At 47.5% G+C, this 25,897-nt stretch overlaps 1 protein-coding gene across 1 annotated transcript in view; it reads right to left on the bottom strand.

Annotated features, from left to right (window-relative positions):
* The window catches only part of FNDC1 (fibronectin type III domain containing 1), a 1,187,183-nt gene that overhangs the window by 66,324 nt on the left and 1,094,962 nt on the right, over positions 1-25,897 (bottom strand). The window lies entirely within an intron of this gene.

Genomic DNA, 25,897 nt, shown 5'->3' with positions numbered 1-25,897 from the left:
ATGGAGACCAGTCGCGGCGCCAACAGTGTCGCGAACGTGTGGTAGTACTCAATCGGGAATCCGTCCGTGCCCGGCGCCTTCCCGCGTGCTAGGGCCTTAATCGCTTGTTTCACGTCGACCGGTTTAAGTTTTTTGTCTAGTTCCTTCCCGATTGTGGGGGGAAGCTTGGGCAGGGGCAACCCGCCTAGGAAACCGACGAGGTCTCCCAAGGGCCCGACCCGCGGGGACCGGTATAAGGTTGCGTAGTACCCGTGGAAGATGTGCAGGATATCAGTCTGCGAGCATTTGGGCTGCCCGTCTGGGGCTAGGAGCTCCGTGATAGGGCATGGTGTTGTGTCTTGCTTGGCTAGCCAAGCCAGGAGGGATCCCGCCCTGTTCCCCTCCCTGTGTGTCCTTGCCGCGTATGCCCGAAAGTTGTGTTTACGCAGGTCTCGCAGCGCTGCTGCATGGGTGGATTTGGCCGCCGACAATTGTGCCACTGTGGCGTCTCCCCGATCTACCCTCTTCGAGAGTTCCGCGAGCTGGGTCTCCGCCCCCTGCAAGGCCCTGTCTAGCACTCTCCTGACCCCAACTACTTGCTGAATGCAGTGGCCTCTGGCGCTCACCTTGAATGCATCCCACTCCAACGAATGCGTGGAAGCCGTGTTGTCGTTCTGTCGAAAGTGGCCCTGCATATACTCCTCAAGGGTTTGGCGGAATACCGGGTCTGTGAGGCATTCCCGGGGCATCCTCCACGTTGGGATCGGGGGATGAGGGCGTTTCCATCGGAGGACCGCAGTGTGCGCGTCATGGTCCGACACTATTCTGCCTAGATAGTCCGAGTCTTGTACCGTGGGTAAGAGCGACGCGGAGCATAGGAATCTGTCCAGACGGACCCTCAGATCGTGTGGGATCGAATGAAAGGAGTAAAGCTTCGTGGTGGGGTGGCGAGTTCTCCAGATGTCTGCTAGTCCCCATCTGTCCGCCCAGCTGCGGAGGCCTGCGGCCTGCTTGTATGCTGAGTGGGCCTGCGGGGGGTGTGAGCGGTCCAGGAGTGGGTCTAGGGTGCAATTGTAATCCCCTCCCAAGAGCCATGGGACTGACGTGTGATGTGCCAATGTGTGTGTGAGTTTGCACCAGTAGCCCTCCTGTTCTGTGTTGGGGGCGTATATACTCCCTATCAGTAGTTGTTGGCCCTCTAACAGTCCCGTCAGTATTGCATAACGGCCCTCCCTGTCTACGAGTCTGCTTTGCTCTTTAAATGGCACCCCCGGTCTGATCCATACTAGCGCACCCCTGGCAAATGCGGAGTAGGTCGTGGCGCATACTATGCCTCGCCACTTTCTCTGTAGCCGGTCCGCCTCCCCCGCCGTCAGATGCGTTTCTTGTAAGAGTGCTACCTGGGCCTTCTGTCTCTTGATGTAGGCATAAATGGAGTATCGCTTGCGGGCGGTATGCATTCCCCGGACATTAAGTGTCAGGAATTTTATGTCCGTGTTAGGAGAGGTGTGAGACATGTGAGAAGTCATGTGTATACGTCCTTGTTGTATTGTAGATCCCACAATCGTCGCACCCGGCCCCTCGCCCGCCACCTACCGTCCGTCTGTGTACTGCATCGTCCATGAAGGTCTCCTTGCCCGCTCTGGGAATGATGGGGAGGGAACACATAGGGTAGGGGGTGAACTGCAACAACTGTGGGAAACAGTCCCAATGCCGGGGGGCGCAACGTGCGAAGCGATGTGACCAAACTGATTGTCATGGTACAACTTTAGTTCGTAACTGTGGGGGTGGTGGTTCTGGGGGCTGCCGACTCCCGCTCTGGCGGCTGCCCGTATATTGTTGATGTCTATAATTGTCCTGCCCGGCGTCGGGCTCATTGGTTATTCTTTTCCTTGCGGTCTGTAGGGCCGCGCGTGTCCGTTTTTCCGCTGAGCCGATCCGTGGGCATCGTGTCAAATGAGTGTGTCTGCGGTCTGGGGGGTCACCACAGGGGGTGTCATCGAGCCCTCCCGCGACCTAGGCGTAGCACTCCTTTCGTCGTCCGAGCTGAAGATGTGAGGGCCACGTTCCGAGTCTGATCCTCTGTCCTGGGGACTTAGAGTGGCCACCGCCTGGAGAGCCTTCCGACGCTCCGCGATGATCCGTGCGAGGTCCGGGGAACTGGCAGTGGTAGTGCCGGTCCGCACACTAATCTGCGCGGATGAGGCCCTCCGGGGCCGGCGACCCGGGTGTCTTTTTCGGGCGAGGGCCGGGGTCGTCTCTGGGGCGCTGTGTGAGCTGTTCCATGTCGCCGCTTCTCCTGGGTCCGTAAAGAAGTGCGTCTCGCCTTCATAGATGATCTTGAGGCGGGCCGGGAAAAGAAGCGCATATTGTATGTTTTTCAGGCGCATGGCGCGTTTCACTGCCATGAAGGTGGCCCGTTGCTGTTGGACCGCGCGGGAATAGTCCGGGAACAGCATGACTTGCTTGTCCTCCAGTTGCAGCCGCCCCCGCTGTCTGGCTGCTCGTAGGATAGTGTCTTGGTCCTGATAATGGAGGAATTTGAGCAAGAAAGGGCGAGGAGGCATGCCCGGCTGTGGTCTGCGGGCCGGCACCCTGTGGGCTCTCTCCACGGAGAAGAACGCGGTGAGGGCGTCTGCTGGCGTGAATGTGGCTATCCAGTCTGTGATGTATTTGATCGGGTTAGGTCCTTCGATTCCTTCCGGCAAATTCATGATTCGGATATTGCTCCGCCTGGAGTGCCCTTCTAGGTCGTCCGTCTTGGTCTCCAGCACCTTTATCCGAGTTAGGAGGTCCTGAAGCGCGTTGCCATGCTTTTGCACCTGCGGTTCCAGCGTTTGGATAGTGTGCGCGCTGTGCGCGACTTTGTCCGCCAGTTTTCTGTGGTCGTCACGAAGGAGGCCCAGGTCAGATGCCAACTCGCCGAACCTCCCTTCCATTGCCACTCGAGATTGTTCTATGGCCGCCAGGACCTGGTCCAGTTTCCGAGACGTGGGGTCGTCCGTGATGGGCATAGTGCCTTGGGTGGGGTCCCACCGACGTCGATGAGGTCATTCTGGACTGGTGTGAGGCCGGCGGCCCCCCCGCCGTTTTTTGACGACCCATTGTGAGGGGGGGACTCTCCTCGTGTTGGTAGATGCGTCCGCCCGCTGGTGTCCACACTCAGGCCGGCCCGGCAGGCCCGCTTATGCTGTTGACGGGTCACTCCAGGGAGCGGTCACCTCCGGGCCGTGTCCTGCTGTCCCGCGGGGGAGCGCACCGCCCGCACCTCTCCTGGTCTTCAACTCGTCGGTGTATCTGGCTCATGGGACGTCGGCGGCCCCTCAGCGTCCGCGGGCCCATCCTGTTCGCCGAGCGGGGGTGGGTGTTCCGTTATACCTGGTCCCCAGGAGGTGAAACCAAGCCCGTCCCCTTGAAGCACAGAGGTTACCTCGTGAAGCTTCCCACACCGGGCGGGTCCCTCTCAGCCCGTCTGGTCTCGTTGTGTCAGCGCCGCAGGACCCCCACTCTCCTCGCGCTCCCCGACTGGACAGTCCCTCAGGCTCGATGGGGTGCGCACGTCTGGGCTCCCTCCGTGAAGCGGTCCAAGTCTCCCCGCCGGTCCCACCACCAGTCCAGCCAGGCGTCTGTGCGCGGCCGGGGGTCACCTCGCTCCTCCTCTGGTGGCCCCATCTATAGCTCCGCGTGCCGCCTGCCGCATGTCCGCCGGCGCCCGCTTGGGTTGTGGTCGGGGCCCCCTCGTCCCGGGCAGTCCCCGAGTGTGGCGGGCTGCTCCCCTCACCTCCGCCGGCCGATCTGCCGTCTATCTCCCCCAGACAGTGCGAGGAGGGGGTCCCTTGGGATCACCATGTTGCGCACGCCCGGTGCGGGGCCCACCTGCTGTGCGGGTCACTCTGTTAGGCTGCCATTACCTTTGCGTGAGTCCAGCCCAGCATCTTCTGTCCGCCGCGCAGCCACAGGGGGGAGGGGATCCGCGCTCTCCCGCCTTTCTGTCCTCGCAGCCGTTGGGGCGCCCAGGTCACCTCCCCGGGTCCAGCCTTGGCCTCACTGGCACGGGGCACCGACGCAGGCAGCCGCGATCGCCAGCAGGGTCGGCCGCGACACCTGGGTCTCCGCGGCTCCTCAGCCTCGCCGCCGCTCCTCCCAGGCCGATCGCCCATCCGCCATCTTGTTCGCGGTCTGCCAGTGTCCGCGCGGAGCCCCCGACACCGCCGCAGCCTCGGTCTCGGTGGTTCGGAGCCAGCCGGGAGTGTCACCGCTTGTGCGGGGCTCGGCCCGATACTTTCTCGGGTCGGTGGAGGCCCGGGGCAGGTAGTATTATCTTCTTTCACGGGCCGCCGAGCAGGAGCCTCAGAGAGAGGAGTCCGCCATCTTGGCTGGCTCGGCCACGCCCCTTAACGCCATGCTTGATAATATGCCCCTTGGGGCCTCGCAGTAGCAGACCCTTTTATAAAGGGTATGTGACACCTTTCCTTTGCTGTGTGCGGTATTCAGGTCTTAAGCTGGTACCAATAAGGTGTGATATTTGCTTAAGCAATACTACTAGGTGTTGAAATGCCAAATAAGCTAAATAATACTGCTAGAGACTGGACCACGTTTGACCGCATACCTTGCCTTTGATTCCTACATAATATAGTCAATGCTGCCGTGAAATTTGGCCTTTAATTACGGCATCATTCCGATATCCCATTGCAAGGTTCCTCATCTAAAGAGTCTGGCTTTTCAGAGCAGCCTCCTTATCTGTAGAAATCCCACAAGCAATCCGGTGCTACATTTATGTCAACAAAGGGCAGGGCAAAAAGGTCCCGACTGTAATGTAGTGGCGGGCCCTAGGCCCTCATTCATGCTAGAATAAGTACACACACAGACACTGTACTTAGTGGATAGAACTGGCCCAGGGCACGTGCGCCCGTCCACATTATTCTACAGAGCTGCACGGTTATTACGACGTACAAACAGGGGTAGTCGTTCTCGTATTTCACGGCAAGAATTGATTGCGTCTCTTGAACTGTGATTTTTCCAAATCACATGCACATGCCTTGAAAAAGTCTTTGTTAAAGACAAAACACGTGTCGGCTAATCATGTGCTGATAATTTTAACTTTGAAATGACAAGAATAAAGAATATCAAACAGCTCAAAGAAAGCTGTTTCTGGATCTCTTTCGGTTAACTGATATTGTGTTATCTCTTTTCGTTCCTATTATAGTAGTATCTATGGGTTATATATATTTGACCATTACCAATTTTGGATTAATATTTGAATGAATGGTGTGCTGTAGGTTCCTCAGTTTTTGTGATAATGACTTTGTAATCTGCAAGGTTACAAATGGAAATACTGGTAAGGGCACATCAAAGTTTCATAATTCTGAGGTTCATGATTTGAATGCCTTTAAGTTGGAGATATTAACTCTTCCATCAAAAGCTAAGACTATGGTTTTGAGGACTATGTACTGGAAGCTGTAGTAATCAGATGGGTTTCAGTGGTGAAAGTTGGTTTCTCTTATTGATGCAGGGTTTGACCCAGAGTCAAATGTAGGGCCTGATTTATATCTTGGTGGTATGAAAACTCTGCTGCAACAGTGAGGGAGTGTCCATACGGATGTATGACGTTACAACGCATGCTGTTACAACGCATGCTGTTACAACGAAAGTTTTACAACGCAAGTGCATTGACAACGCAGGACATTACAACGCAAGTCTTTACATCGACTTGCACTAGATGGCGTGCTAACATTAAAAAAGTGTAATTTACTATTCCAACTCCAGTCCACGTAACAGTAGGGAAGGTGTTGGGAGAATAAACTACACTATTTTTAATGTTAGCACGCCATCTAGTGCAAGTCGATGTAAAGACTTGCGTTGTAATGTCCTGCGTTGTCAATGCACTCGCGTTGTAACAGTTTCGTTGTAACGGTAGTGCGTTGTAAAAGTTGCGCTGTAAAGGTTGTTCCCCGTCCAGACCGTCAAGACTGCGGTCCACCCGCACAATTTAATTGCAGATTTTAATCATGGTGGAGACTACTCTGCCATGGATAAACTCCTCGGACTGCCCAATAGAGTGAGGGTTATGTGAGGTCTACCTCTAATTCTGCCATCTAATTTAGATGGTCGGAATTAGAGGTCAGTTTTCACTGCCCATCAACCGCCAGGAAAACCCTGGAAGTAAGGGGCAGTGAAAACTACAAAATGCTTCCCTCTCCATGGGAAAGGACTGTCATGGTGAGGGGAGCATTGCCTTTTTTATTTTAATAAAAGAAAATCCTGCTTTGGGACTTTTATTTGGAAAAGAAAACAGTTTGCTTTACGGACCCCGTCATGCTTGATGAAGCTATGCGTCAACCTGCAAAAAGCATTGATGGTGGTTTCTGGCAATGCTTTATGAAATGACTGGTGATTTCATAATTTGGCAGGCGGAGGTGCAGTCAAGGCGACAGAGTAAATTACTCTGCTACCCTGACTGCTAAACCTCAATCCACCTAATTATAAATCGCCCCGTAGTCTTAAATGAGCAATTCCATAAGGTCCTTGTAGTTAACAGTGCCAAAGGTGCTTCTGAAAAGTTACATAGCAGAGGACACCATGTACAGTATGCAAACATTTTCATCATTACTGTCTCTAGGAGCCATTTATATGGAACAAAAGGCTGGAAGCTTCACTAGAACTGACTGAAGAGAGTTTAAGTACCAGCATTCTAACAGGAGGTTAATAAAAGACAGCATTTCCAAATTATTCCCTTTGAGTGTACTTGAATGTGCTTGGAAATTGCAGATTTTGCTTTTAAGAATCTAGTTCAATTCAATATGAATCATTGTCCCGTATAATGGTACATTTTATCCATACTTGTTTAATTTGGTTGCTCCCCAATTCTTATGTAGTTTCTCTACCAAACAAGAAAAATGCACCACTAGCGCAAGCTTAGAGAACAGAAACAAAGTTACATAAAAACAGCAACTATGCAAGCTTCCATCACGCCCACAACCGGTACATTATAGGTATAGGCAGCAGCAGTGCAAGCTTCCTTCACACCAAGAACATGAACAACATGGGTAGAAACAGTATATGCTCCCTTACACAAACAGAAAGAATGCTGTGCTTGCAGCTGCCATGCAAATGGACCTCACACAAACGAATGTGTAGAACATAAGCAGCAACATCATCCCCATACATACGCACAGAATGCATACAGTACAGAGGGGAGTACAAGTTTTCTTGCGTGCACAAGGCACAGAACAGCAGCAGTGCAAGTTTCCCTCCCAGTGACATCAAGGAAGAGTATGGACAGTATTAGGAAAAGCTTACTTAACAAACAGAAGTGGCACAACAGGCCAAGATTCCCTAACACAAAACATATGTTAAATGCGAGCAGCAGCTGTACGATTCTCCCCCACAAATACGACTTTCAAGAAGTGTGTGTTTCTCTCATACTCTATACAAGCACAGCACAGACAAGGATAGCAGTGGTCCAACCTTTCCACACAACACGACAGAGTTAGCACATGAGACACAACAATGCAAGCTTCCACCACATTCTCATGCACACACACACACGCAAACACACACACACCACACACACACAAACACACGCACACACACAAACACACACGTATAGGCATTAGGACAAGCTTCTCTCAAACACATAGAATGGCTGGAAGACAAGGCTGCCACAGCTACACAGCAAAACGCCCAGTAGCAAGATGGTGCAGATGCTGCTGGCCTTCTCAATTGTTCCTCAAAGTAGCTGGCTGCTGAGGCAGTTGCTGCAGGGTCACTTTGGCAAGCCAGGCATGACTGGGTACCTTCGCAAAGGCAGTAACAGTGTTAGCACAGCACTCCCACATACTTATTTGACTGTCGCATTTCTGTGTGTTTTGAAACAAGCAAAAAACAAGCATTTGCAATGCAATCGGTCTCGCCTTTGGGACCTTCTATGTATTTAGCTATGCAGCACATTAGCCTGGGTGCTGAAACATCTATTGTTCTTTAACATGGAGGGAAAGTAAGCACCAAACTGCGTGACATGCCAGGTATGGGAAGACATGGAGAGAAATATTGCCTTTCAGTGGGAAATGGTATAGTCCAAAACTCTGTTTTTAATATAAAATCAGGGCATTCGGTGGTCATATCACTGAAAATACAAGATTTAAAAAAAAAATGATTGTCTACAGAAAACAACATAGCACACCAACTTACTCACAAACACCGTCCCCACCACCTATGCACACAGATCCATCAAAATGCCTTCTTAACCTGCTGGATGAAGAACACAATATATCAAAAACGCTACACAATTGCTGTCCTAATACAACTAATACCAGCACTAAAAACACACCTGCTATAAACCCACACAATACTGATCGCTCTTCTACAAAACAAAGTCTGACGGTCACCAACATACATTCTCTAAACAGTCTACTAATAAATGCTTGCTCGCTCTCTAAAAACAAACATCACATCTACGACCTTCTCACTGACGCAAAACCAGACACACTGTTCATAACTGAATCATGGTTGGGAGATGATAAGGCTGCAGTCCTGCATGAAGCCGTTCCTCAAGTCTATCAAACGATAACCCAAAATTGTATAGGCAAAAAAGGAGGTGGCCTAGCTGTTGTGTTCAGGCAAACATTGCATATCACTAAAGTTGAAGACATCTCCATAAAGAATTGTGAGGCTCTTCTCACCAGTCAATCCTACACCGTCTTCCTCCTGTAACTTCCTGGTCCTTTACAGACTTTCACCTAGCAAGGCAACATACCCAGATTCACTTCTAGACACAGTTTCAAACCTGATACCTCAACATTTGGTTTGACAAACTCAATATGCCCCATCCGAAAAATAATCACTGGCCTAGATGCACTGAACCTGCATCAGATCGTCCATAAACCCACACACATTGCTGGACACCTCCTAGATGTAATTTTTTCTAATACCAAACTAGTTACCTTTCAAACTATAACTCTAGTCACATGGTCAGACCACCACATAAAACAACACTAAGCGACTCACCTAAAACCACCTTACATGCATCCACTTATCGACCGTGGAACAAACTCAATTTGGAACACTTAGAAACACAACTAACATCCAGTACATTATGTAAAAAAACTATATGAGTGGCTACAGGAAGCTTAGGATATCCTGATACCACTCAAAACCAGACAACAGAAGAAAAGAAAACAAGTACCTTAGAGAAATACAGGAATGAAAGACATAAAACAACAAATTAGAAAGCTGAAACGTGCCTGGCTCAAAACAAATGCCAAACAAGACAAATATCGCCAACAGAAAATACAAGTCAGCTATCAAAAAAGAAAAGAAAAGGTACTATTCAGACAGAATTCAAAATGCTAAATGTGCAAATAAAAAATTCTATAAAATACTTAATTAATTTTGTAAACCAAATTGTCTAGAAGGAACTCATCCCGTTACTCAAGATTTCACAGACAAACCGGCAAATCATTACACGGACAAAGCAGACACGTTGAGCTCATGCTTAAAACAGAGACAAAGCACCAGCACTAACCTTTTTACAAAACAACAATCAAAGAATACTCTAACCCAGCCTCTCCGTTCTTTACAACACATTTCACACAGTTAATTTATGGACCTGGTCAAAGCAAGCAGGCCTGGAGGCAGCCCTTCTTCCCCATGTCCACTTCAAACTTTCAAGACAATTCTTCTAACAACCTCTGCTCCCACTCCAGTAAGAAGAATCATCAAAGATTCCTTAACTACCAGAATATTTCCAGAAGAACTCAAAAACTCATACATGCGCTCTTTAATGAAGAAAACAAACTTGGTCCCGCTGAACCCTGACAACGAAAGAGCAGCGTTCGCCCAGATGCCACAATTCGTTAAAGAGAATGCCATACTTTCAGGCTTCCAAACAGGATTCCAGCCGGGAAGAGGCACATAATCTGACCTCTTAGCCATCTGGGATGACCTGAAGAACACAGTTGACTGCAACAGGGTTGCTGAGCTACTCCTCTTGGACCTCTCAGCTGCCTTTGACATGGTTGACCATGACACTCTGATACAAAGACTCTGAAGCCGGCATAGAGGGGACTGCTCTAGACTGGATCACCTCCTACCTTCGAAACAGAACTAATGTCATCCATACCCCACCTTTCTCATCCAAACCATACTCCACAAAAGCAGGGGTCCCTCAAGGCTTTGTCATTTTACCCATGCTTTTCAACATCCACATGAAGTCTTTATCGGCACTGATCAATCGACTTCACCTCACATGCTATAACTATGCTGATGACACACAAATACTCCTTCAACTGGAATGCCCCAAAGACATAGGAAACTCGCCAATGTTCAGTTATCTCAGAGCCGTAGATCAATGGATGACTTGAAGCCATCTCAAATTGAATGCTTCCAAAACAGAAATACTCACGCGTGGCGATTGGAAACATTATGACCCACTTGCCATCTGACCTGATGAACTGGGAGCACCGCCTAAAGTATCAAAGGAAGTAAGAAACCTTGGAATGACCATGGACTCCAAGCTACTGATGAATGCCCAGGTGGAAAACTAGCAAGATCAAGCTTTGTTACTATAAAAACTCTGCGACTAATCTTCTCCCATTTGGGATTTCCACACATGGTCAAAGCTACCATCTCCCATGATCTGTCCAAACTCGATTACGCTAATAGCCTCTACCACAAATCACCTTTAACACCCATGAAAAGACTAAAAAGGATTCAGAACTCGGCTGCCAGACTACTCTTGCATATCAAACCATGAGACCACAGCTCCCCGGCCTTGAAAGCCCTGCATTGGTTACCGGTTGCCAGAAGATCCACATTCAAGCTCTTTGTATAATCCGCAAAGCGATGCATGGAATGGGACCACTCTTCATCAGGAATAAAATCACCAAACACATTCAACAAAGGAACCTTCGCTTTAGAGTGGAACCTCGCCTCAAGATACCAGGATGCAAGAAAAAAAACATGAGAGGCACACCTTTCTCTGTTCAAGCAGCCAAACTATGGAACTCTTTACCCCCCAACATAAGAATCACGGACAACCACCTTATCTTCATAAAACTACTCATGAATTGGCTCTTCACCACATAAGCACCATATGCAAACAGAAATATACAGCATATCCCTCTGTATATAAGCATTCATTTGTACTATAGATATGTACCTGTTAGAAATGGGATTTCTGATTGGCTAGGGCACGCACCTAAACCAGGTAGAAACCACCACTCTAGTCAGCGCAAGGGAGTTACACACTGAAGATAACCCCTGCTCACTCCCTTGGTAGCTTGGCACGAGCAGGCAGGCTTATCTCAGAGGCAATGTGTAAAGCGTTTTTGCAACACACTCACACAGCAGCGACACACTAGGCACACCACAAAAGGAACTCCACACAAGGTTATATAAAAATAGCCTTTTTGTTATCCATAAAACACATTAGAACGTAATTACATGTATACACTATGCCACATGTCACTTGGAAATACTTTACAGGGATTATATACACAACAGGGCCAATCGGGCCACTGTCATAACCATTAGAACTCACAGGTAGTGAGATAAAAACAATGAGTAACTACTGGCAAGAGGCACTTAGAATATACACAGTAGGCATACATCATGGCATTACTCAGAGAAGCGTATTATGCCAAACATCATCAGCTGTAGCGCAGCGCATAATCCATAAACATCGCAAACACAAGGAGATGATGGATGGAGCGCTGAAACTTTTCAGACACTCACCCCCAGTCACAGATCTGGGTTAAATCCATCATCATTCTTTAGCTCACTTCGCCACCTCAGTTCAGACCCAGCTATATGCAAATCAATCTTGACCCTGTGCCCCATGGGAACAGTCCAGCCTGAACTGCCAAGCCAGGTCTTACCTGAACAAGAAACAAGCATCCTGGGACCGGTTTCTGGGTAACACCCTTCATCAGCCAGGCTAGCTTGAATCTAGTGGCAAAGTGAGTAAGGGACCCATGTTTGGGCATACCCTGCCAACTTAGGGTGAACAAAGCAAACACAAGGAGATGATGGAGGGAGCGCTGAAACTTTTCAGACACTCACCCCCAGTCACAGATCTGGATTAAACCCATCATCATCCTTTAGCTCACTTCGCCACCTCAGTTCAGACCCAGCTAAATGCAAATCAGTCTTGACCCTGTGCCTCATGGGAACAGTCCATAAACATAGCAGGCCACTCTTAGGGATAAAACTGCACCCTAGGTGATCCTTACACCATATCACCTCCTCACATCAGGCCCCACCTAAACATAGGGGCAACCCTCAAGCCGGCTGGCCTTAACCTCGGGCCCGTCTAGGACTTCCCTGCAATGCCCTCTGTCCAAAGGTCGGGGATTTCCTAGCATGAGGCCTTCAAATTGGCAACCTGGCTGCCAATGCAGCAGAGTGATGGCCCCCAACAAGCCAGTACTAGAATGGGGGTGAGGGTACAACTCACCCTTGTCTCTCAGACAAATGCCCCTGACGTTGCAGCTGCCTGCAATCTGGCGGCGCAGCTGTGAGAACAAACAGGCACCAACAGTGTGCCTTGCAAGCCCACTCACTGGGGCTTCTCCTCTTCTTCTCTTTACAGAGCCAAGCGTGCCGGATTTTTGAGCTCCCAGTGGGCTCCCGCTGTAGACCTGTCCCAGGTTTCCTCAGGAACTCAGCTGAGGTCCGGGTGAACTTGGGATCCTTGGTTCCCCTGTCTGTGGCGTCTCTCCTCCGTGTGTGGGCCATGCCCTCAACCAGGCTCAGCCACCGGACTTCCAGCAAGAGGCCACAGAGCCCGACAGGTGGCAGCTCCATTTCTCCTGGGCTCCTTGATGGGTGTGTCACTGCCTGACTTCCTCTTCTCCACCGCGGGCTGGTTGGAACCACACGGGGCTTTCCCTCGTTGACACAGAAGCCCCGCCCACAACTAGGCATCCTTCGCCTAGCTTCCTGCTCCGGCCTGGCTCACGGTCAGGCAACAGCCGCCAGACTTCTGGCTTTGCCGATCTCGGAGCGAAGTCGCACCCGATTCTGCGGTCCCTTCTCCTCGGGCTCAGGAAAGCGCCGACCACGCACTTTAGATGACTCTCTCAGCGCTGAGGGTGACAACCTAGCAAATGTGCTCCTCACGCTCCAGGCTTCAGGCCAACGCGGGCATTACTGGGCAGAGGAGGGCCAGTACATAAGGATGCCAAGGAGCCAGCAGCTGGGTCCCACGGCGGTTCCCCCTTGCCCAGCAGTCCTTCAGCTTCCAGCAGATAACCAAAAACCATGGGGTCACAGCCCCAATATTTATACTGCCAATGTCTTTGTTCTCCCCTGGCACAGGGCTCTGTGACCGGTCTAAACCAGTTTTGGGGGGCACTTAACAATTCTTTACAGTGCACAACAACCTCCTTTGTTAGTTTAGGCTTTGGCCCGAGACACACCATAGGGGGGCAGCACCAGCATTGTGTAAGTCAGGCAGAGTCCTATTCAGGGTCAGGGGCTACTCCTCCCACTACTCCAAATGCAGATCAGCCTATTTAGCCTAGCGCTGACTCACCCAGCCCCTCTGGAGCCACTGCACCTCCCCAGTCTCTGTCACTCCAGAGCCAGAGATGCAATACACAACAGGCAGGCACAAAGGCACATAGCACACAGAAATGCCCACTTCTAAAAGTGCAAAAACCTATAGGGGTTAAGCCCAACGGACCGGGGCCAGGTAGGGCTATTCAAAATTCAGAACACAAAACAATGAACCCGTCTCCGTACTGCCGTACACTCCTACTACTCATGGAGTAACGAACAGCCAACTCTTTTATCTGTCCGAATGGAATTTTTATTAGACCATTCCTGTTTTTTATTAATTTAAACATTGATCAAAACAATTTTTTGGACTGAAAAAGAAACACAGACTTATCAAATTCACACATGAAGTTACACGTATATACAATTCACATTAACATACACTTAAAGACAAAAATGGACTTAGACACTGTGAAAAAATTATTGCCAACAGCTTGCAACATGACAAAAGCAGCAAATGAATTCATACATTAATCTGATGCAAAACACATTTTTAGGAAAATTTACATCATATACAAAAATTTAGTAATAAACATGAAAATATCCAATGTTATGAACCACATGTGTTATTCCAACTCCAGCGTCAAAAGAGTGTCTGAATAGTATATCAATTCTTTATCCAATAATTTCCTTCAACTCTTGCCGCATTGAGAATTAACTAAAAGCCTCCCAAAATGCCAACGCGTTTCAAGACCCAGGCGAATAGTACTGGGACTATCATCAGGGCTTCATATAAATGGACCGGATATTCTGTCTTCTAGAGATGGAGCGGCGGCTCCAACTTGTTTGCTCCAAAAGTTTTGGGATTTTCTGCCACTGGACTCATTTATGTTACTGCCTACGAGGCTCCCTTAACACTTTGCCAGTATGAATTTCTTTACTGCATGGTATGGGCAGGACTGAGTTCCTTGAAGATTCTTTATTTTTACCGCATCTTCACCAATTCAAAACTCTGAATGTAATGGACTTTCCTTTTGCTCAAATACGGGCATGCTTTCCTCACAGGTATTATTTTTCACTCAAAAACGAGAAGGAATATTCTAAAAGTGGCATTTTTGCTCAAATACGGGCATGCTTTTTCTCACGGGTATTATTTTTCACTCAAAAACGAGAAGGAATATTCTAAAAGTGGCATTTCGAGAAAATAGTGATAATAAATCTGCGAACACCACCACGCAGCATTTGGCACCACTATTCTAAACATACCAAACTTGATCACTCTACTCCTCTCAGATCAGGAATTACCACTGAAACACATATCAGGGAATCCCCAATGCATTCCTATATAGGCTGTTTGTCACTACCAGAACATGCCACAGAGTTAAGGCACATGTCCTAACTTTTACCTACAGCGCACCCTGCCACGTCACAGCGGCAGTACACTGCGCATGCTAGCCCTGCAATAGCAGAAACCTGAGACAGGTTTGAAAGGCTACTTTGGTGGGTGGCGCAATCAGTACTGCAAGCCTGAGGAAAATAAAATATCATGAGGCCTATGTGTCCCCGTGTGTTCCCCCACACTCATGTGCACATACATGTCACCTATGTTTTTCCCCTCCATGGCCTGTCTATCATGATGCTTATGCTATAACGTGGCCTGCCATAATCCAGTCTCCCATGAGAGAAATGACAAAACTGCTCTGAGGCCTACACGTTTTGCATCATGTTTTCCCGCATTTCCATTATGGTGGCACAGCCAGAGCCGAAAAGAGGTTTCAGGCCTCAGAACGCTCTGAAATCTGCAGCTGCGTATCCTTGGCCTTGCACACTTGGGCCTCAGCCAAAGGGGCCCCGACCGAGGTGCCGAGACAGAATTGAGCACGGTTATCTGCTTACTCCTACCGAAACCACATTCCTGCCTGGAGAAGGAGGGATAAACATGACCCGTCTGCAAAGGAGAAAGCCTAGCCTTTCTGTCTCTTTTCGTGCGATTACAAAGCTCTCGTCAGTGAAAAGCCCATAGCCCCCATGTAAGACTTCAGCAGTAAACGAAGAAATAAATGCCACATTGGCCCTTGGTGATGGGCAACCTATGTCACAAATCAGTCCCTGCTCCAGACATTAGATATCAGATAATACAAGATGTGCTGGTCGCCCTGACACTGAAGGCCTCATTTTCAGACTCCAGACTCCCCGGTTGCATAGCAACCCTTTCGAACGTCAGTTACACGTCATGCTCGAGTTGAGCACAAGTAAGGCAAAGTTCCAGTAAAGTTCCAGCTGATCACGCAACCCCCTTCAGGCATCCACCCACCTATGACACTTACCTATTATCATCAAGTGGACGCCCACCTTCACGCCTACTTACACACCAACATGCTCTTATCTCATTCTCTCTTGCTCCGCCTGAAGCACTTCTGCTTACGTATATTATTACAAACATATATATACTGTACTCTGTGAATAAAGTATGAGAATATCTTTTTGAGAATCCTGGTCCTGATCCCTTGTGGTGATGGAACTATTCTCCCTATAACTCGAGTTATTTGAATAAAGCCCTTGTTGAACCTGATACCACAGACTCAGCCTCTTGCTTTATGCATGATCATATTGATAAAGAAATTATGAGTGCGTAATTTTATTTACGACAAGCCCACCAGTAGCATTTAATTTACTGGCCCTGGGTATGTGAGATACCACTCTACAGGGAACCGATAGGTAAATTAAATACGCCAAACAGGTGTAGACAAATCTTACCACGTTTACCATAGAGAGCACATGCACTTTCACACTGAACTGCAGTGATAAAGTGCCTAGAGTCCTAAAAACACCAACACCACGAAAGAAAAAATACCAGGAGGAAGGTAAAAAGTTCTGGGATGACCCTACAAAAAGGGCAAGTCCAACAGTACTTATATATGTGTATTGCTTTGTATAAACATGTAGAATAATTATGTTTAAAAAAAAATACAATAGCATTTTAATTACAACAGCACTTGAAAACCAGAATTAATCTATGCATCGTTAATCTAGATATACTAACTTCCTTTATGCATCTATATACCTTCCATGTACCTAGATCTATATATTTAATACGTTTCTCCTAAAAAAGCATATTCACTGCACTACCCTATTTCTCACCCTATACCTATATCAATATCTTTATTCTACATATACTTACTTCCTTTATGCATCGATATACTTTCCATGTACTTTTGGATCTATATATTTATGACTTCTACTAATTCAGCATATTGAAATTGCACTGTAGGCCGGTTGCAAGCCTGGCTGGAGGAGCACAACATCATGACCCCATTGCACGTGGGTTCAGAGCAAAACTTTACACAATAGATCAGGTTTTCAGGCTGCAACTTCTTTATTGGAAAGCTGTACATCTTGAAGGAGGCAGCCTGTACCTGGTCTTTGTGGATCTTAAGAGTGCTTTTGACCTGGTCCCTAGAGATGCACTGTGGGGGGTACTGAGCGAACTAGGGCTACATTATCTTCTAGACATATTGAAAAGATTTCATACCGCAATTATGCCCGAATTCGCTTGGGGAAAAAAGGGGAACTGTCTCAGCCTATTCCCATTGAGAGAGGGGTAAGACAGGGATGTGTACTTGCGCCCACCCTGTTCTGCATGTACATCAATGGTCTGGTAGGTGCCTTGAACAAACTCAAGGAGATAGATGCCCCCAAATTACCGCATAAGCAGATACCAGCCTTGATGTTTGCTGATGACACACTACTCTTATCTAAATCTCCCTTGGGAATTCAGAGAATACTGGATGGGTTCTGTGAGTTCTGTAGGACCAGGGGAATGGGAATCAATCATGATAAAAACCAAATTTATGGTCTTTAACCCCAAAATATCAACTCGTGCTAGCCTACGTATGAATGGTATTGCTCTTGAGAGGGTAACCACTTTCGATTATTTGGGAGTTAAACTTAATGAAAATATGGCCTGGGGAACCCAAATTGCTATGTCAAATCTTAAACTGTCGCAGACCACAGGTGGCTTGGCCAAGTTTTATAGGAAATCGTTTCACAAGCCACTAAGCCCTGCTGTGGAGATCTATAAGACTAAGCTAAGAAGTGCAGCCCTATATGGGGACGGGATTGTGGGGGCATCTTTATCCAACCTTGATTGCCAAAACAGAGAACAACGTCATAAGGCAGCTGTTTAACTTGCCTGTGAGCACTCCCTTGGTTCCACTTCGTATGGATCTCGGTGTGAGACCAGTTGCAGAGGAATCAGGATGCAGACCCTTGCTTTACTGGCGCCGCCTCTGGGCGACCCCAGAACTGGTCGAATTTAGATCTGAGCTTTTAGAGGTCCTCAGGTGTCCCGGTGTAGTTAAGATGCCACGGTTTTCTTATATAAGAGAAATTTGTCGCTCCCGTGACAGATATGAGCTGTGGGAAAACCCTGAAAAAGCCTGTGTGAGTACCCCACGTAAATTAATAATTACCAGCTATTGGGAAAGTAAACTGTATAAACTCCAAGCAGATTCCTCCACTGGCTCTCTTATCTCAAATTTTTTGAATGTATAAGTTTGAGCCATGTCAAGATGAAATCCGTCCGGCATTAGCCAGAAAACTGTATACGCAGTTTCGGCATGGCTGCCTTCCCTTGAGATCCTACACAAACAATTGGTCTTGTGGGTCCTTATTGGGGTGTCCTGCCTGTGGCAAGGATGAGGTGTCAGAAATACATGTACTTTTTTTCTACAAGGATTATCATATAATTAGGCAAAGAGGGTTGATCCAGTTATGCAGAAACTCGGCACAACACACTGTAAAGAAGCTTTTAGGCTCCTAAAATACAGCACTGATCTGCATATAACTTATGCTGTATCGCATTTTTTAAACTCTATGTGTTGGGCAAGGATGAATTTTCTTAAAGTGTAATTACGACCTTGTTAATTGATCAAATTTGATGTATTTAGCTTCAATTGTATTTTAATTATTGGTTGTTTTAAAATTTTAAACCAGTTTAATAATGTTTGTATCATATGTTGTCATTCTTTTATGGTGCACTTACACCGAAATAAAAAAATCAATAAATGGAAAATGGAAATAGAAAATGCACTAACCTATTTCTCACCCTATGCCTCTCTCAATATATTTTCTACCTCAACTCTCTGACTCATCTCAATCCTCTTACTACTGCTCTTTCCAATGCACTACCCTATTCCCCACCCTATTCCTCTATCAATATATCCTCTACATCCACTAACTCATTCATCCAAACCCCATACCACTACTATGATCTCAAAAAAACCCCTTTCTAGAGTCTCCCCTACTCTACCCCTCCTTGCATCATCTGACACCTCTTTTACTATACCAATCCCCCAAAACAAACCTTTCTAAACTCTTCCCTCTAACTCTTCTTCTCCACAACCCTTTTTACTCATCCCAAGCCTCCTCGTACTGCTATGACCTCCAAAACAAAACAAAACAAGAGAAAAAGTCTAAACCCTTCACTCTTCTATCCCTCTGCTATTTTTTTAAATCAAAATAACAGACGAACATGTTCACTTCTCAAATTTCATATTTCACTATACTAATTCACCAATAATCCTTTTGGGTTCCCGAGTAGCGTGTTCTCACCAATAAAGCGCTTCAACACCTCATCAGAGGTAGCAAGCACTATATAAATGCAAACTTTTTTTCATCTTCTATCCCTCCGCTACCCTTCTCTATCCAAATAACTGAATAACTGCGGAGCCGTGGAGTCTGCCGCATGAGGCAGAACACCGGCGCCATCCGGCGTCGACGGGCAAGGGACCTCCAAGGCACCCCGCACCGGAGACCGGAGCGGGGACCGGAGTAGAGCTGGAGCTGCACTGACCCCAGTGCGGCACCGGGACGGCGCCGGCCCGACCCCCGCCGAGGCAACCACCTGTGTGGGGGAACGGGATGGGCCCGGGGAGGGGCCCGAAGCCCTCTGCCGGCCACGGCCCAGAAGGAGGCGAAGGTCGCCCGGCAACCCCTGTGGCGGCACCAGGGACGATACAACCTCTGACTCACCCTCCAACGAGGCAGCCGCCTGCGAGGAGGTACGAGAGGGGCCTGGAGAAGGGCGAGGGGTCTGCCATTGACCTCGACCCGGAGCGGGACGAGGAGGGGCCACTGACCCCTGTGGCTCCGCACGGTCCAGCTGCTGCTGGTGCCGTAGCAGCGTCACCTCGGCCTTAGATAGGACCACCCTGCCAAGGGACCGAGAGGGGCTCGGGGATGCGACCCTAGCCCCGGCAACCTCCCGCGACACCACAGGGACCCCCGGGAGGGTTTGCGGCAAGGCAGAGACGCCGTGGCCTGAAGGAGTTGCCCCAGAAGAGCCGCACCCCAACAGCACCACATCCTCCAAGCCTGGATCCGACCCAGTCGGCGCCGGGGCCGGAGCCGCCTGCGGCGCAGCGGAGGGCCCTGCGCGAGGCAAGGGATACGCCGATGCCCCAGGAGGGGAAGGAGGAGGAGACACCAGCGAGGCCTGCAAAGCCACTGCGTAAGTCTCCATCTGGACTCTCGATGCCCCAACACCGGGAAACAGTGGATAGGACGATACGCAGGGCCGCATCCCCCGCGGAGAGTCCACGCCCCGGTAGGTCGAGAACCAGCCCCCGGGGACGAACTGTGACCCTTACCCACCGGGGAGCGACGCTCACGTGACATCAGAGAAAGGTGAGGACGACAACCACGGCCGGACCTGAAGCCGTCCGCCGAAGCAGACCGAGGGGAGGACGTCGAGTTTCATGCGGCGCTCCCACCGCGACTTCGGCTTCAACTGTTGGCACGCCGCACAATCTGAGGTGCTGTGATCCTCCACCAAACACCACATGCAAATGAGATGAGGGTCCGTCGCCGACATAAGACGCCCACAAGACGTGCAAGTTTTAAAGCCCGAAGGCATTCCCACACTGCTCCCACCAAAAAGAATGGAAGAAAGGGGGGCCTGAAACAGGGCCGCAGCAAGGAACGGATCCGCGTTGCACGCGGAAAAGGAAAAAACTGACGTAGGCATGTCGGGGCGGGTCTTATGTGACCTCGCTGACGTCACGTACGCGGACGACGCCTGGGCGGAGTCGTGTGATGTCGCCCCGCCCCCGGAGCGCAGGGATGCTGTGGCAAAAGTTTCCGGATCCAGTCTCACGCCTGGGGATAATTTTACGTGAAGGAATCTGCGGCTAGTAGTCTCTATCAGATATATAAATGCAATCCTTTTTTCCTCTTTTATCCCTCCATTATCCTTCTCAATCCAAATAACTGACTAATATCTACCACTCAAATTACTTTCATATTTCATTATACTAATTCAACACTATTCCTTTATGGGTTCTGGAGCAGTGTGCTACTTGCCTAAAAAGCGCTTTGACGCCTCATCAGGGGTAGGAAGTGCTATATAAATGCAATTACAATACAATACAGAAGAAGGACTACTCTGCTGCTTGAGGCTTGCCTTGCATCTAAGAAAGGAGACTGGGCCTGCACCCATCATCCCAGGCAAGTGACTCCGAAGGTCCGCTGACAGGCCTCCTGTTCTGAGCGACAGGGACACAACAAGCTCCAGAGGCCTCTCTGTAACTGCCCTCTGGCACTGCTGCAACTGGACCTGCCTGAGCCCTGCCTGATGGCCTCTGCTGGTGTGAATTCCTGATCCCAAAGAGGTGCCCCCTATGTCCTGGACCCTTGGTGTGGCATCAGTTGAGCTCCTCTTTGATGAAAAGAAGAAATCCTGAAAGTTTAGGCTCTTTACAAACATAAACAGGCCCATTTGTTCCAAGATTTCGCAGCCCACGCAGGGCACCAATATGACGCTACGGTGGACCCGACTTTTTGCGCTACAGTGATCACCAGCAATGATTCGCAAGACAACATCTACACTTCATGCTACAACATCGACACACCGCAGTGTTCAAGAATGCAAATCTTAAGCGATAACCGTCCGCAGCACCCAGCAGGATCTACAGCGACGACCATCCGCAACGCCCGGCTTGCTCTTCGCAATACAGAAACAACCATCCACGATGCTCTCCCTGCTTCTCGCGGCCTCCTTCACAGTGAACAGAACTGCTCACAATAGACTTTAGAAGGTAACTTTTTTAGCAGAACTCATCCCTGTATCCGGCTCATGCTCTACCGTGGTCGGCCTGAACTTATGAGTTTGACTCAGTCTTGCACTACCAGTTAGCTGTCAGTGGAGCATTGTGCTTTTAGGTGCTATACTTCACTTAAGTCTTTAAAATTGCATATCTTCAGTTCTACAGATTGGATTTTTGTTGCTTTGTTGTCAAATAATTTATTACATTTTACTTTTCAGAATTGATGTCAGATTTTTTGTGTGGTATTTTCACTTTATTGTTGTTTAAGTGTTGCATAAATACATTACACATTGCCTCTAAGGTAAGCCTGACTGCTTTTGAGCCAAGCTACCAGAGGATTAAGCAAGTGTTAATTTGGTGACTTTTTTGGAGTTCATCCTGACAAGGATTGTGGCTGTTGCTTGAGTAGGGTTTCACCCCCTCAACGAACAATCCAATTTCTCACAAGTTGCTATATATTTCTTTCAGCAAAGATAGGGTGAAAAGGATGTACATCTTGAAAAATGACCCTCAAATATCGCACGGACACAATATCGAGGAAAATATATGAGAAAAAATATTAACAGTTAAGTCTAGATTTTCTATTCCGAACTCCACATATATGTACCAACATGGTACACATATCTTCAAGGTTCACAAATATATACGGTGTTAGGGATAGAAAATCTATACTTACCTATATGCAGTTAACTATCGGTATTTTGGCCCTTGATATTCTGTTCTCGATATCCTTGTACCATGGTATTCTAGGGGTGGATATTTATTCTGGTGGTCGTCATTTACAATCTGTGAAAGTACATGATATCATTGTTTGGGAATTTTACTTGCTTAGTGTAGTGAATCTCTGTTTAGAACACAGTTTATATGTACATGGTGCTGTTTATAATCAATTACTCTCCAGATGGATGCTGTGTACAGTGTTTCCTAAACAGACCGAAATCAGTTGAAATTGTTGTATGCCAGAACACTATCTACAGAAAAACTGGCTAGCATGGAAAGTATCAAAACAAAACAAGAGGGCAGAGGAGATTTTAAGACCTGCAGGAGTTTACTTCCCTAATATGACTATATGAACCACAACAGGAAACACGTGTGGCTATAACAAACAGAACAGCAAAGACCTAGTAATGGTGGAAAGACGGTTTCCCTCACCCACCAAAGGTGGAACACTTCATCATAGGGTAACCTCCTTGCACTGGGATGCCTAGTCACGATGTAGGCTACAACCCCCCTCTCTGAGAGTAAAGAGACCATGTATGTTATAGTTCAAACTAGTTACATTCCTGGTGCTTCCATGGGTCAGGATGAAAAACCAAAACACTGCTGGAGGGGATTTAAATCTATTGGGCCTAGTTTGATTATAATTTGCCCTTAGGAGATCAGAAAAATTCCATTGCCTCTCATTTTCAAAATATTAAGCAGGGTAGTGTAATTTTTACATAAATCTCTTGCTCTAAGATCAGTTTTACATGTGTTTTCTCGCGACCATACTATTGCACAGGCGATTACTGTCTGACTCTGCAGTAGCAAACTTCAGCAGTTAACAGGGTCGAAGAGGCCTTTTATTCCAATGGCTACTACTCCAGTGGGCTGGAGCCCTTGGAGACTGTTTTTGAAAGCCCAGGGCCGCTGCATTCGCCTCTGTCACTTTCTCTAGTTTCTGAGGTTGATTGCTGCAGGGACGGGGTGGGCTTCTACAGAGAGAGAGTAAGAGAGGGGAGGGGGAAAGGTGGAGAGAAAGAGGTCAGAAAGGGAGAAGAGAGAGAAAGGAGACAAGGAGAGAGAGAGAGAGGATGGATGAGTGGGAGAGTGGGTGGCTGGCTGGATGGATGGATGGATGGATAAATAGACGGAAAAATGGACGGATAGAACAAGGAGACAAAGGGAGCGTTAGATATGTGAGCATTTTTGCCAGGTCTGTTTTGCTTTTGGTTCCCCAGTTTAACTCTGACAGTTAACAAACTTCACAACCTGGTGGTAAAGAAAGTGTGTTCCCTGAATAGATTAGATCAAGTGACGTATTCTAGGGAAGTGCTATCTTGCTACCCATCAAATAGGGCAACCACATTAAGACTCTCTGCCTCAAGAACATCTCCTTCAGGGGAGATTTGTTTGCAATTGACACTTCTGGTCCTGTCGTTCTAGCTTTCACTCATTGATTCTGGTGTCCAGATTTGAGCCTGGTCAGGTTGATGGTTGTTACTGCACTATCCTGGCCACAAAATCATAGATCTACTTTCCCCTCCATATAAGGAAAGTGTCAAGCCACCCCATATTTAGGAAAACTCTTAAAATCTTCTTATTCCCCTAACCACCTTCAATGGCTGTTTTGCACTCTCCCACCACTGTTTTTCACAGTTCCCCTATGTACCAGGATGCATTCGAGTGAGCACTTTACAAACAGATACAATAATTACACAAACATCAATAAATTCAATGGTGTGTCTTATTTTTCTTAAACGGACTAGTTTATGGCAAAATACTCAATAAGTACAGGTGCCAACTTGGGGGCATATTATCAAGACAGGCGATAAAATTATCACCGCTTTAGCGGCAGAAAACTGCCGCTAAAATGGCGCTAATGGGCTTGATAATATGCTCTATGGAATTTCAATTGAAGCCCATGTTAGATGTGAAGGACATCTGACCTGAGCTTCAATTGGAATTCCATAGAGCATCTTATCAAACCCATTATCGCCGTTTTAGCAGCAGTTTTCTGCCGCTAAAGCGGCGATAATTTTATCGCTTGTCTTGATATTATGCCCCTTGGTCTGTTGTCTCTAACAGCGCCTACTTGCAGGAAAGAGTGGAGGCACTTGCAAGAGTGCAGCAATTTCTGAAGTATAGATAGGGGCCAGCACTGCGCCCTGAAATATGTAAGACATAGCTGTAAACACACATTACTCCCTGAAAGAGAAGCGTACACCCCACTGCAATACAATAAATTGTTTTTATTTAGCGGTGGCTATTGCTTTTGCAGGTCTTTTTTTAGCTGAGCAGAAAAAAGGTGTCAATATTATTATTCACAAAATAACACAATTTATTGCCAACATAAGGATGGGGGGCTGCGTTGGCCATAAAGAAATTCTAACCTGGTACTTGCCAGTTACACGCAGATCTCAGCAGCATTTGCTGAAGTCACTATAAAATACTCTTGGGCTTTCTGTTGGGCCACAAGAAACTCAGGTAAAATATTCAAAAATCTAAAACAGCAGGTGGTATAAAAATGTACTGCTTCCATTCAGTCATTTACCCGAAAACTAACTGCACCTTACGAAAAAGTCAGTAGAGCTGGGACGCAGTCATATGTCATGCAAGCTCATCTGGTTGGCCGTGCTGCAGCCCTAGTGGCATTTTTTAAGGGTACATGCATGGAAGGAAACATCCTATTTCCATTCAAACTAACTAAAACAGAGAGCTAATATGTGCACAAGCAGAACAGCCACGCTATTAAAACACCACAAGGATGAAACAAGCCAATAGGTCTGGGGTTGGCCCCAGCCTTTTGGCAAGTTTTTTTTTTTTTGTCATGGTTTTTGGAAAGCTTTATTGTTTGGGAAACTGCTGGGCCTTTATCAATGATGAATACCACATTGTCTAAAGGCAAAACTGTTTTTGGTCTCAAAAAATCACATATTACCATAGTACTTCCTGGCACCGAAGGGAACTACTAGGTGTGCGGATGTGCTCATTGTGGAAGGGCAGCATGCTATAACACATAATAAAGTCAGCCAATCACTGAGGCCGGCTGGCAAATTACCCCTTGATAAATGTGAATGACACAACCACAGACCAATGGATAAAGTCTGGTTTAAAGCGCCAATAGGTTACTATGGTATATACACAATCCGAGTAAAAACAAAGGGTCTTGGCTAACACAGACCTATAAAATGCCAATCGGTCTGGCATTGGCGGAAAGTCTCTTGCCTTTGAGAAAAAAGGCATGAAAGAGTTAGAAGGAAAGAAGGTAAGAAAGAAGGAACGAAAAACCAAAGAAAGAAATCAGGATAGAAGGAAAGAAAGAAAGACAGAAGGCTAGAAAGAAAGCATGCAAGAAAAAAGGCAAGAAATAAGGAATGAAAGAAAGAATGAAAAAGAGAGAGAGTATGAAGAAAGAAACAATAAAAGCAGGAAAGAATGGAAGAATTAAAGAAACAAAGAATGAAGACAAGAAAGAAGAAAAGAAAGGGAGCAAGAAAGAAAGAAGTTAAAAGCAAGCAAGCAAGAAAGAAAAAAGAACAAAGAAAAGAAAGAAAGAACGGAGGGAGGGAGAAAAGAAAGAAAGAAACAAAGAAACAAAGAAAGAAACAAAGAAA

This window comes from Triturus cristatus, chromosome 6 (genome assembly GCF_964204655.1).
Source record: "Triturus cristatus chromosome 6, aTriCri1.1, whole genome shotgun sequence".
In the NCBI taxonomy this organism is placed as follows: Eukaryota; Metazoa; Chordata; class Amphibia; order Caudata; family Salamandridae; genus Triturus; species Triturus cristatus.
The sequence above is the reverse complement of the archived record's forward strand: the minus strand, read 5'-3'. Positions and strand labels throughout refer to the sequence as shown.